Here is a 12605-nt window from a genome sequence, read left to right on the forward strand (position 1 = left end):
TTTGGTGATGAATGATGAGCAACAAAGGATCATGCATGCCAGATGGCACTTGAATAAGCTTTCCACAGTGATAGAAAAGTAAACAAAAAAACCACAACAATGTTATAATAAATGTCATTTTTAGCTTCTGTGGTCATGTTTTTGCAATCTAAACACTACAAGACTGTTGTACAGTTGAAGCAAGGATAAAGTATCAACTCTAGTGACGACACAGCTGCTTTAATGATTTCCACCCCAGATGGGACTTGAACCCACAATCCCTGGCTTAGGAGGCCAGTGATTTATCCATTAGGCCACTGGGGCTTACTGACTTTCTAATTCAAGACTGATAGGTTTTTAATAGTCAATTATTTATTTTTGAGAAAAAGTGAAGCTGTTTACTGTGTTCTTTGCATTACCAAGTCCAGCAAGAAATGTGCTGGTACTATCCAGAGCTGTCAGTATGGATTATCATGCTATATTGCAAAAAATCTATTTGATGCAACTGCTTTACCAACAGTGTGTTAAGCTTTTCAATTGCTGTTTTGTTGGCTGACTGAAGGAAGATATGCAGTGCATTTGAACCAAAGCAGATGTGTGCTGACAACTTAAATTCACAATCATATTTGTGTTCTTTCTTTCTTTCTTTCTTTCTTTCTCTTCTTTCTTTCTTTCTTTCTTTCTTTCTTCCATCCTTTGTAATATCATATTAAATATTAAGGTAGAAGATTATAATCAATGACTAATGACATAAGAAAAAGGAAAAAAACTGTAAACAAAACTGCTTCAGGTGAGACTTGAATTCACAACCTTGACATTGCTCAACAGATACTGTCTTATAAGTACCACGCGCTGTCCAATTGCACCACTGGAGCACTGTGCAGCATAAAACAGTTATGCTAGATGTGGATTTTATTCAATACAATCAGTACAGTCATAAGAATTTAAAAAGAAAATCATTTTTGGTGATGAATGATGAGCAAAAAAGGATCATGCATGCCAGATGGCACTTGAATAAGCTTTCCACAGTGATAGAAAAGTAAACAAAAAAACCACAACAATGTTATAATAAATGTCATTTTTAGCTTCTGTGGTCTTGTTTTTGCAATCTAAACACTACAAGACTGTTGTACAGTTGAAGCAAGGATAAAGTATCAACTCTAGTGACAACACAGCTGCTTTAATGATTTCCACCCCAGATGGGACTTGAACCCACAATCCCTGGCTTAGGAGGCCAGTGATTTATCCATTAGGCCACTGGGTCTTACTGACTTTCTAATTCAAGACTGATAGGTTTTTAATAGTCAATTATTTATTTTTGAGAAAAAGTGAAGCTGTTTACTGTGTTCTTTGCATTACCAAGTCCAGCAAGAAATGTGCTGGTACTATCCAGAGCTGTCAGTATGGATTATCATGCTATATTGCAAAAAATCTATTTGATGCAACTGCTTTACCAACAGTGTGTTAAGCTTTTCAATTGCTGTTTTGTTGGCTGACTGAAGGAAGATATGCAGTGCATTTGAACCAAAGCAGATGTGTGCTGACAACTTAAATTCACAATCATATTTGTGTTCTTTCTTTCTTTCTTTCTTTCTTTCTTTCTTTCTTTCTTTCTTTCTTTCTTTCTTTCTTTCTCTCTTTCTTTCTTTCTTTCTTTCTTCCATCCTTTGTAATATCATATTAAATATTAAGGTAGAAGATTATAATCAATGACTAATGACATAAGAAAAAGGAAAAAAACTGTAAACAAAACTGCTTCAGGTGAGACTTGAATTCACAACCTTGACATTGCTCAACAGATACTGTCTTATAAGTACCACGCGCTGTCCAATTGCACCACTGGAGCACTTTGCAGCATAAAACAGTTATGCTAGATGTGGATTTTATTCAATACAATCAGTACAGTCATAAGAATTTAAAAAGAAAATCATTTTTGGTGATGAATGATGAGCAACAAAGGATCATGCATGCCAGATGGCACTTGAATAAGCTTTCCACAGTGATAGAAAAGTAAACAAAAAAACCACAACAATGTTATAATAAATGTCATTTTTAGCTTCTGTGGTCATGTTTTTGTAATCTAAACACTACAAGACTGTTGTAGCAAGGATAAAGTATCAACTCTAGTGACGACACAGCTGCTTTAATGAGTTCCACCCCAGATGGGACTTGAACCCACAATCCCTAGCTTAGGAGGACAGTGATTTATCCATTAGGCCACTGGGGCTTACTGACTTTCTAATTCAAGACTGATAGGTTTTTAATAGTCAATTATTTATTTTTGAGAAAAAGTGAAGCTGTTTACTGTGTTCTTTGCATTACCAAGTCCAGCAAGAAATGTGCTGGTATAATCCAGAGCTGTCAGTATGGATTATCATGCTATATTGCAAAAAATCTATTTGATGCAACTGCTTTACCAACAGTGTGTTAAGCTTTTCAATTGCTGTTTTGTTGGCTGACTGAAGGAAGATATGCAGTGCATTTGAACCAAAGCAGATGTGTGCTGACAACTTAAATTCATAATCATATTTGTGTTCTTTCTTTCTTTCTTTCTTTCTTTCTTTCTTTCTTTCTTTCTTTCTTTCTTTCTTTCTTTCTTTCTTTCTTTCTTTCTTTCTTTCTTTCTCTCTTTCTTTCTTTCTTTCTTTCTTCCATCCTTTGTAATATCATATTAAATATTAAGGTAGAATATTATAATCAATGACTAATGACATAAGAAAAAGGAAAAAAACTGTAAACAAAACTGCTTCAGGTGAGACTTGAATTCACAACCTTGACATTGCTCAACAGATACTGTCTTATAAGTACCACGCGCTGTCCAATTGCACCACTGGAGCACTGTGCAGCATAAAACAGTTATGCTAGATGTGGATTTTATTCAATACAATCAGTACAGTCATAAGAATTTAAAAAGAAAATCATTTTTGGTGATGAATGATGAGCAACAAAGGATCATGCATGCCAGATGGCACTTGAATAAGCTTTCCACAGTGATAGAAAAGTAAACAAAAAAAACACAACAATGTTATAATAAATGTCATTTTTAGCTTCTGTGGTCATGTTTTTGCAATCTAAACACTACAAGACTGTTGTACAGTTGAAGCAAGGATAAAATATCAACTCTAGTGACAACACAGCTGTTTTAATGAGTTCCACACCAGATGGGACTTGAATCCACAATCCCTGGTTTAGGAAGCCAGTGCCTTATCCATTAGGCCACTGGGGATTACTGACTTTCTCATTCAAGACTGATAGGTTTTTAATAGTCAATTATTTATTTTTGAGAAAAAGTGAAGCTGTTTACTGTGTTCTTTGCATTACCAAGTCCAGCAAGAAATGTGCTGGTACTATCCAGAGCTGTCAGTATGGATTATCATGCTATATTGCAAAAAATATATTTGATGCAACTGCTTTACCGACAGTGTGTTAATCTTTTCAATTGCTGTTTTGTTGGCTCACTGAAGGAAGATATGCAGTGCATTTGAACCAAAGCAGATGTGTGCTGACAACTTAAATTCACAATCATATTTGTGTTTTTTCTTTCTTTCTTTCTTTCTTTCTTTCTTTCTTTCTTTCTTTCTTTCTTTCTTTCTTTCTTTCTTTCTTTCTTTCTTTCTTTCTTTCTTTCTTTCTTTCTCTCTTTCTTTCTCTCTTTCTTTCATTCTTCCATCCTTTGTAATATCATATTAAATATTAAGGTAGAAGATTATAATCAATGACTAATGACATAAGAAAAAGGAAAAAAAACTGTAAACAAAACTGCTTCAGGTGAGACTTGAATTCACAACCTTGACATTGCTCAACAGATACTGTCTAATAAGTACCACACGCTGTCCAATTGCACCACTGGAGCACTGTGCAGCATAAAACAGTTATGCTAGATATGGATTTTATTCAATACAATCAGTACAGTCATAAGAATTTAAAAAGAAAATCATTTTTGGTGATGAATGATGAGCAACAAAGGATCATGCATGCCAGATGGCACTTGAATAAGCTTTCCACAGTGATAGAAAAGTAAACAAAAAAACCACAACAATGTTATAATAAATGTCATTTTTAGCTTCTGTGGTCATGTTTTTGCAATCTAAACACTACAAGACTGTTGTACAGTTGAAGCAAGGATAAAGTATCAACTCTAGTGACGACACAGCTGCTTTAATGATTTCCACCCCAGATGGGACTTGAACCCACAATCCCTGGCTTAGGAGGCCAGTGATTTATCCATTAGGCCACTGGGGCTTACTGACTTTCTAATTCAAGACTGATAGGTTTTTAATAGTCAATTATTTATTTTTGAGAAAAAGTGAAGCTGTTTACTGTGTTCTTTGCATTACCAAGTCCAGCAAGAAATGTGCTGGTACTATCCAGAGCTGTCAGTATGGATTATCATGCTATATTGCAAAAAATCTATTTGATGCAACTGCTTTACCAACAGTGTGTTAAGCTTTTCAATTGCTGTTTTGTTGGCTGACTGAAGGAAGATATGCAGTGCATTTGAACCAAAGCAGATGTGTGCTGACAACTTAAATTCACAATCATATTTGTGTTCTTTCTTTCTTTCTTTCTTTCTTTCTTTCTTTCTTTCTTTCTTTCTTTCTTTCTTTCTTTCTTTCTTTCTTTCTTTCTTTCTCTCTTTCTTTCTTTCTTTCTTTCTTTCTTTCTTTCTTTCTTTCTTTCTTTCTTTCTTTCTTTCTTTCTTTCTTCCATCCTTTGTAATATCATATTAAATATTAAGGTAGAAGATTATAATCAATGACTAATGACATAAGAAAAAGGAAAAAAACTGTAAACAAAACTGCTTCAGGTGAGACTTGAATTCACAACCATGACATTGCTCAACAGAGACTGTCTTATAAGTACCACGCGCTGTCCAATTGCACCACTGGAGCACTGTGCAGCATAAAACAGTTATGCTAGATGTTGATTTTATTCAATACAATCAGTACAGTCATAAGAATTTAAAAAGAAAATCATTTTTGGTGATGAATGATGAGCAACAAAGGATCATGCATGCCAGATGGCACTTGAATAAGCTTTTCACAGTGATAGAAAAGTAAACAAAAAACCCACAACAATGTTATAATAAATGTCATTTTTCGCTTCTGTGGTCATGTTTTTGCAATCTAAACACTACAAGACTGTTGTACAGTTGAAGCAAGGATAAAGTATCAACTCTAGTGACGACACAGCTGCTTTAATGAGTTCCACCCCAGATGGGACTTGAACCCACAATCCCTGGCTTAGGAGGCCAGTGCCTTATCCATTAGGCCACTGGGGCTTACTGACTTTCTCATTCAAGACTGATATGTTTTTAATAGTCAATTATTTATTTTTGAGAAAAAGTGAAGCTGTTTACTGTGTTCTTTGCATTACCAAGTTCAGCAAGAAATGTGCTGGTACTATCCAGAGCTGTCAGTATGGATTATCATGCTCTATTGCAAAAAAACTATTTGATGCAACTGCTTTACCAACAGTGTGTTAATCTTTTCAATTGCTGTTTTGTTGGCTGACTGAAGGAAGATATGCAGTGCATTTGAACCAAAGCAGATGTGTGCTGACAACTTAAATTTACAATCATATCGGTGTTTTTTCATTCTTTCTTTCTTTCTTTCTTTCTTTCTTTCTTTCTTCCATCCTTTGTAATATCATATTAAATATTAAGGTAGAAGATGATTATCAATGACTAATGACATAAGAAAAAGGAAAAAAAAACTGTAAACAAAACTGCTTCAGGTGAGACTTGAATTCACAACCTTGACATTGCTCAACAGATACTGTCTTATAAGTACCACGCGCTGTCCAATTGCACCACTGGAGCACTGTGCAGCATAAAACAGTTATGCTAGATCTGGATTTTATTCAATACAATCAGTACAGTCATAAGAATTTAAAAAGAAAATCATTTTTGGTGATGAATGATGAGCAACAAAGGATCATGCATGCCAGATGGCACTTGAATAAGCTTTCCACAGTGATAGAAAAGTAAACAAAAAACCCACAACAATGTTATAATAAATGTCATTTTTCGCTTCTGTGGTTATGTTTTTGCAATCTAAACACTACAAGACTGTTGTAGCAAGGATAAAGTATCAACTCTAGTGACGACACAGCTGCTTTAATGAGTTCCACCCCAGATGGGACTTGAACCCACAATCCCTGGCTTAGGAGGCCAGTGCCTTACCCATTAGGCCACTGGGGCTTACTGACTTTCTCATTCAAGACTGATATGTTTTTAATAGTCAATTATTTATTTTTGAGAAAAAGTTAAGCTGTTTACTGTGTTCTTTGCATTACCAAGTCCAGCAAGAAATGTGCTGGTACTATCCAGAGCTGTCAGTATGGATTATCATGCTCTATTGCAAAAAAACTATTTGATGCAACTGCTTTACCAACAGTGTGTTAATCTTTTCAATTGCTGTTTTGTTGGCTGACTGAAGGAAGATATGCAGTGCATTTGAACCAAAGCAGATGTGTGCTGACAACTTAAATTTACAATCATATTTGTGTTTTTTCTTTCTTTCTTTCTTTCTTTCTTTCTTTCTTTCTTTCTTTCTTTCTTTCTTTCTTTCTTTCTTTCTTTCTTTCTTTCTTCCATCCTTTGTAATATCATATTAAATATTAAGGTAGAAGATTATAATCAATGACTAATGACATAAGAAAAAGGAAAAAAACTGTAAACAAAACTGCTTCAGGTGAGACTTGAATTCACAACCTTGACATTGCTCAACATATACTGTCTTATAAGTAACACACGCTGTCCAATTGCACCACTGGAGCACTGTGCAGCATAAAACAGTTATGCTAGATGTGGATTTTATTTAATACAATCAGTACAGTCATAAGAATTTAAAAAGAAAATCATTTTTGGTGATGAATGATGAGCAACAAAGGATCATGCATGCCAGATGGCACTTGAATAAGCTTTTCACAGTGATAGAAAAGTAAACAAAAAACCCACAACAATGTTATAATAAATGTCATTTTTAGCTTCTGTGGTCATGTTTTTGCAATCTAAACACTACAAGACTGTTGTACAGTTGAAGCAAGTATAAAGTATCAACTCTAGTGACGACACAGCTGCTTTAATGAGTTCCACCCCAGATGGGACTTGAACCCACAATCCCTGGCTTAGGAGGCCAGTGCCTTATCCATTAGGCCACTGCGGCTTACTGACTTTCTCAATCAAGACTGATAGGTTTTTAATAGTCAATTATTTATTTTTGAGAAAAAGTGAAGCTGTTTACTGTGTTCTTTGCATTACCAAGTCCAGCAAGAAATGTGCTGGTACTATCCAGAGCTGTCAGTATGGATTATCATGCTCTATTGCAAAAAAACTATTTGATGCAACTGCTTTACCAACAGTGTGTTAATCTTGTCAATTGCTGTTTTGTTGGCTGAATGAAGGAAGATATGCAGTGCATTTGAACCAAAGCAGATGTGTGCTGACAACTTAAATTTACAATCATATTTGTGTTTTTTCTTTCTTTCTTTCTTTCTTTCCTTCTTTCTTTCTTTCTTTCTTTCTTTCTTTCTTTCTTTCTTTCTTTCTTTCTTTCTTTCTTCCATCCTTTGTAATATCATATTAAATATTAAGGTAGAAGATTATAATCAATGACTAATGACATAAGAAAAAGGAAAAAAACTGTAAACAAAACTGCTTCAGGTGAGACTTGAATTCACAACCTTGACATTGCTCAACAGATACTGTATTATAAGTACCACACGCTGTCCAATTGCACCACTGGAGCACTGTGCAGCATAAAACAGTTATGCTAGATGTGGATTTTATTCAATACAATCAGTACAGTCATAAGAATTTAAAAGGAAAATCATTTTTGGTGATGAATGATGAGCAACAAAGGATCATGCATGCCAGATGGCACTTGAATAAGCTTTCCACAGTGATAGAAAAGTAAACAAAAAAACCACAACAATGTTATAATAAATGTCATTTTTAGCTTCTGTGGTCATGTTTTTGCAATCTAAACACTACAAGACTGTTGTACAGTTGAAGCAAGGATAAAATATCAACTCTAGTGACAACACAGCTGCTTTAATGAGTTCCACACAAGATGGGACTTGAACCCACAATCCCTGGCTTAGGAGGCCAGTGCCTTATCCATTAGGCCACTGGGGCTTACTGACTTTCTCATTCAAGACTGATAGGTTTTTAATAGTCAATTATTTATTTTTGAGAAAAAGTGAAGCTGTTTACTGTGTTCTTTGCATTACCAAGTCCAGCAAGAAATGTGCTGGTACTATCCAGAGCTGTCAGTATGGATTATCATGCTCTATTGCAAAAAAACTATTTGATGCAACTGCTTTACCAACAGTGTGTTAATCTTGTCAATTGCTGTTTTGTTGGCTGACTGAAGGAAGATATGCAGTGCATTTGAACCAAAGCAGATGTGTGCTGACAACTTAAATTCACAATCATGTTTGTGTTTTTTCTTTCTTTCTTTCTTTCTTTCTTTCTTTCTTTCTTTCTTTCTTTCTTTCTTTCTTTCTTTCTTTCTTTCTTTCTTTCTCTCTTTCTTTCTTTCTTCCATCCTTTGTAATATTATATTAAATATTAAGGTAGAAGATTATAATCAATGACTAATGACATAAGAAAAAGGAAAAAAACTGTAAACAAAACTGCTTCAGGTGAGACTTGAATTCACAACCTTGACATTGCTCAACAGATACTGTATTATAAGTACCACACGCTGTCCAATTGCACCACTGGAGCACTGTGCAGCATAAAACAGTTATGCTAGATGTGGATTTTATTCAATACAATCAGTACAGTCATAAGAATTTAAAAAGAAAATCATTTTTGGTGATGAATGATGAGCAACAAAGGATCATGCATGCCAGATGGCACTTGAATAAGCTTTTCACAGTGATAGAAAAGTAAACAAAAAACCCACAACAATGTTATAATAAATGTCATTTTTAGCTTCTGTGGTCATGTTTTTGCAATCTAAACACTACAAGACTGTTGTACAGTTGAAGCAAGGATAAAGTATCAACTCTAGTGACGACACAGCTGCTTTAATGAGTTCCACCCCAGATGGGACTTGAACCCACAATCCCTGGCTTAGGAGGCCAGTGCCTTATCCATTAGGCCACTGGGGCTTACTGACTTTCTCAATCAAGACTGATAGGTTTTTAATAGTCAATTATTTATTTTTGAGAAAAAGTGAAGCTGTTTACTGTGTTCTTTGCATTTCCAAGTCCAGCAAGAAATGTGCTGGTACTATCCAGAGCTGTCAGTATGGATTATCATGCTCTATTGCAAAAAAAACTATTTGATGCAACTGCTTTACCAACAGTGTGTTAATCTTGTCAATTGCTGTTTTGTTGGCTGAATGAAGGAAGATATGCAGTGCATTTGAACCAAAGCAGATGTGTGCTGACAACTTAAATTTACAATCATATTTGTGTTTTTTCTTTCTTTCTTTCTTTCTTTCTTTCTTTCCTTCTTTCTTTCTTTCTTTCTTTCTTTCTTCCATCCTTTGTAATATCATATTAAATATTAAGGTAGAAGATTATAATCAATGACTAATGACATAAGAAAAAGGAAAAAAACTGTAAACAAAACTGCTTCAGGTGAGACTTGAATTCACAACCTTGACATTGCTCAACAGATACTGTCTTATAAGTACCATGCGCTGTCCAATTGCACCACTGGAGCACTGTGCAGCATAAAACAGTTATGCTAGATGTGGATTTTATTCAATACAATCAGTACAGTCATAAGAATTTAAAAAGAAAATCATTTTTGGTGATGAATGATGAGCAACAAAGGATCATGCATGCCAGATGGCACTTGAATAAGCTTTCCACAGTGATAGAAAAGTAAACAAAAAAACCACAACAATGTTATAATAAATGTCATTTTTAGCTTCTGTGGTCATGTTTTTGCAATCTAAACACTACAAGACTGTTGTACAGTTGAAGCAAGGATAAAGTATCAACTCTAGTGACGACACAGCTGCTTTAATGATTTCCACCCCAGATGGGACTTGAACCCACAATCCCTGGCTTAGGAGGCCAGTGATTTATCCATTAGGCCACTGGGGCTTACTGACTTTCTAATTCAAGACTGATAGGTTTTTAATAGTCAATTATTTATTTTTGAGAAAAAGTGAAGCTGTTTACTGTGTTCTTTGCATTACCAAGTCCAGCAAGAAATGTGCTGGTACTATCCAGAGCTGTCAGTATGGATTATCATGCTATATTGCAAAAAATCTATTTGATGCAACTGCTTTACCAACAGTGTGTTAAGCTTTTCAATTGCTGTTTTGTTGGCTGACTGAAGGAAGATATGCAGTGCATTTGAACCAAAGCAGATGTGTGCTGACAACTTAAATTCACAATCATATTTGTGTTCTTTCTTTCTTTCTTTCTTTCTTTCTTTCTTTCTTTCTTTCTTTCTCTCTTTCTTTCTTTCTTTCTTTCTTCCATCCTTTGTAATATCATATTAAATATTAAGGTAGAAGATTATAATCAATGACTAATGACATAAGAAAAAGGAAAAAAACTGTAAACAAAACTGCTTCAGGTGAGACTTGAATTCACAACCTTGACATTGCTCAACAGATACTGTCTTATAAGTACCACGCGCTGTCAAATTGCACCACTGGAGCACTTTGCAGTATAAAACAGTTATGCTAGATGTGGATTTTATTCAATACAATCAGTACAGTCATAAGAATTTAAAAAGAAAATCATTTTTGGTGATTAATGATGAGCAACAAAGGATCATGCATGCCAGATGGCACTTGAATAAGCTTTCCACAGTGATAGAAAAGTAAACAAAAAAACCACAACAATGTTATAATAAATGTCATTTTTAGCTTCTGTGGTCATGTTTTTGCAATCTAAACACTACAAGACTGTTGTACAGTTGAAGCAAGGATAAAATATCAACTCTAGTGACGACACAGCAGCTTTAATGAGTTCCACACCAGATGGGACTTGAACCCACAATCCCTGGCTGAGGAGGCCAGTGCCTTATCCATTAGGCCACTGGGGCTTACTGACTTTCTCATTCAAGACTGATAGGTTTTTAATAGTCAATTATTTATTTTTGAGAAAAAGTGAAGCTGTTTACTGTGTTCTTTGCATTACCAAGTCCAGCAAGAAATGTGCTGGTACTATCCAGAGCTGTCAGTATGGATTATCATGCTATATTGCAAAAAATCTATTTGATGAAACTGCTTTACCAACAGTGTGTTAAGCTTTTCAATTGCTGTTTTGTTGGCTGACTGAAGGAAGATATGCAGTGCATTTGAACCAAAGCAGATGTGTGCTGACAACTTAAATTCACAATCATATTTGTGTTTTTTCTTTCTTTCTTTCTTTCTTTCTTTCTTTCTTTCTTTCTTTCTTTCTTTCTTTCTTCCATCCTTTGTAATATCATATTAAATATTAAGGTAGAAGATTATAATCAATGACTAATGACATAAGAAAAAGGAAAAAAACTGTAAACAAAACTGCTTCAGGTGAGACTTGAATTCACAACCATGACATTGCTCAACAGAGACTGTCTTATAAGTACCACGCGCTGTCCAATTGCACCACTGGAGCACTGTGCAGCATAAAACAGTTATGCTAGATGTTGATTTTATTCAATACAATCAGTACAGTCATAAGAATTTAAAAAGAAAATCATTTTTGGTGATGAATGATGAGCAACAAAGGATCATGCATGCCAGATGGCACTTGAATAAGCTTTTCACAGTGATAGAAAAGTAAACAAAAAACCCACAACAATGTTATAATAAATGTCATTTTTTGCTTCTGTGGTCATGTTTTTGCAATCTAAACACTACAAGACTGTTGTACAGTTGAAGCAAGGATAAAGTATCAACTCTAGTGACGACACAGCTGCTTTAATGAGTTCCACCCCAGATGGGACTTGAACCCACAATCCCTGGCTTAGGAGGCCAGTGCCTTATCCATTAGGCCACTGCGGCTTACTGACTTTCTCAATCAAGACTGATAGGTTTTTAATAGTCAATTATTTATTTTTGAGAAAAAGTGAAGCTGTTTACTGTGTTCTTTGCATTACCAAGTCCAGCAAGAAATGTGCTGGTACTATCCAGAGCTGTCAGTATGGATTATCATGCTCTATTGCAAAAAAACTATTTGATGCAACTGCTTTACCAACAGTGTGTTAATCTTGTCAATTGCTGTTTTGTTGGCTGAATGAAGGAAGATATGCAGTGCATTTGAACCAAAGCAGATGTGTGCTGACAACTTAAATTTACAATCATATTTGTGTTTTTTCTTTCTTTCTTTCTTTCCTTCTTTCTTTCTTTCTTTCTTTCTTTCTTTCTTTCTTTCTTTCTTTCTTTCTTTCTTTCTTTCTTTCTTTCTTCCATCCTTTGTAATATCATATTAAATATTAAGGTAGAAGATTATAATCAATGACTAATGACATAAGAAAAAGGAAAAAAACTGTAAACAAAACTGCTTCAGATGAGACTTGAATTCACAACCTTGACATTGCTCAACAGATACTGTCTTATAAGTACCACGCGCTGTCCAATTGCACCACTGGAGCACTGTGCAGCATAAAACAGTTATGCTAGATGTGGATTTTATTCAATACAATCAGTACAGTCATAAGA

At 34.9% G+C, this 12605-nt stretch overlaps 5 non-coding genes across 5 annotated transcripts; all 5 read right to left on the reverse strand.

Moving 5' to 3' along the window:
- Positions 1 to 5187: 5187 nt before the first annotated feature.
- Positions 5188 to 5260, reverse strand: TRNAR-CCU (transfer RNA arginine (anticodon CCU)). The gene has a single exon. It is a non-coding gene; the product is annotated as a tRNA-Arg (tRNA).
- An 848-nt stretch (positions 5261 to 6108) lies between these two features.
- TRNAR-CCU (transfer RNA arginine (anticodon CCU)) lies at positions 6109 to 6181 on the reverse strand. The gene has a single exon. It is a non-coding gene; the product is annotated as a tRNA-Arg (tRNA).
- An 894-nt stretch (positions 6182 to 7075) lies between these two features.
- Positions 7076 to 7148, reverse strand: TRNAR-CCU (transfer RNA arginine (anticodon CCU)). The gene has a single exon. It is a non-coding gene; the product is annotated as a tRNA-Arg (tRNA).
- A 1881-nt stretch (positions 7149 to 9029) lies between these two features.
- TRNAR-CCU (transfer RNA arginine (anticodon CCU)) lies at positions 9030 to 9102 on the reverse strand. Its single transcript has one exon. It is a non-coding gene; the product is annotated as a tRNA-Arg (tRNA).
- Positions 9103 to 11875: 2773 nt separating this feature from the next.
- Positions 11876 to 11948, reverse strand: TRNAR-CCU (transfer RNA arginine (anticodon CCU)). The gene has a single exon. It is a non-coding gene; the product is annotated as a tRNA-Arg (tRNA).
- Between the last annotated feature and the right edge of the window lie 657 nt (positions 11949 to 12605).

Source organism: Pseudophryne corroboree, unplaced genomic scaffold (genome assembly GCF_028390025.1).
Source record: "Pseudophryne corroboree isolate aPseCor3 unplaced genomic scaffold, aPseCor3.hap2 scaffold_129, whole genome shotgun sequence".
Classification (NCBI taxonomy): Eukaryota; Metazoa; Chordata; class Amphibia; order Anura; family Myobatrachidae; genus Pseudophryne; species Pseudophryne corroboree.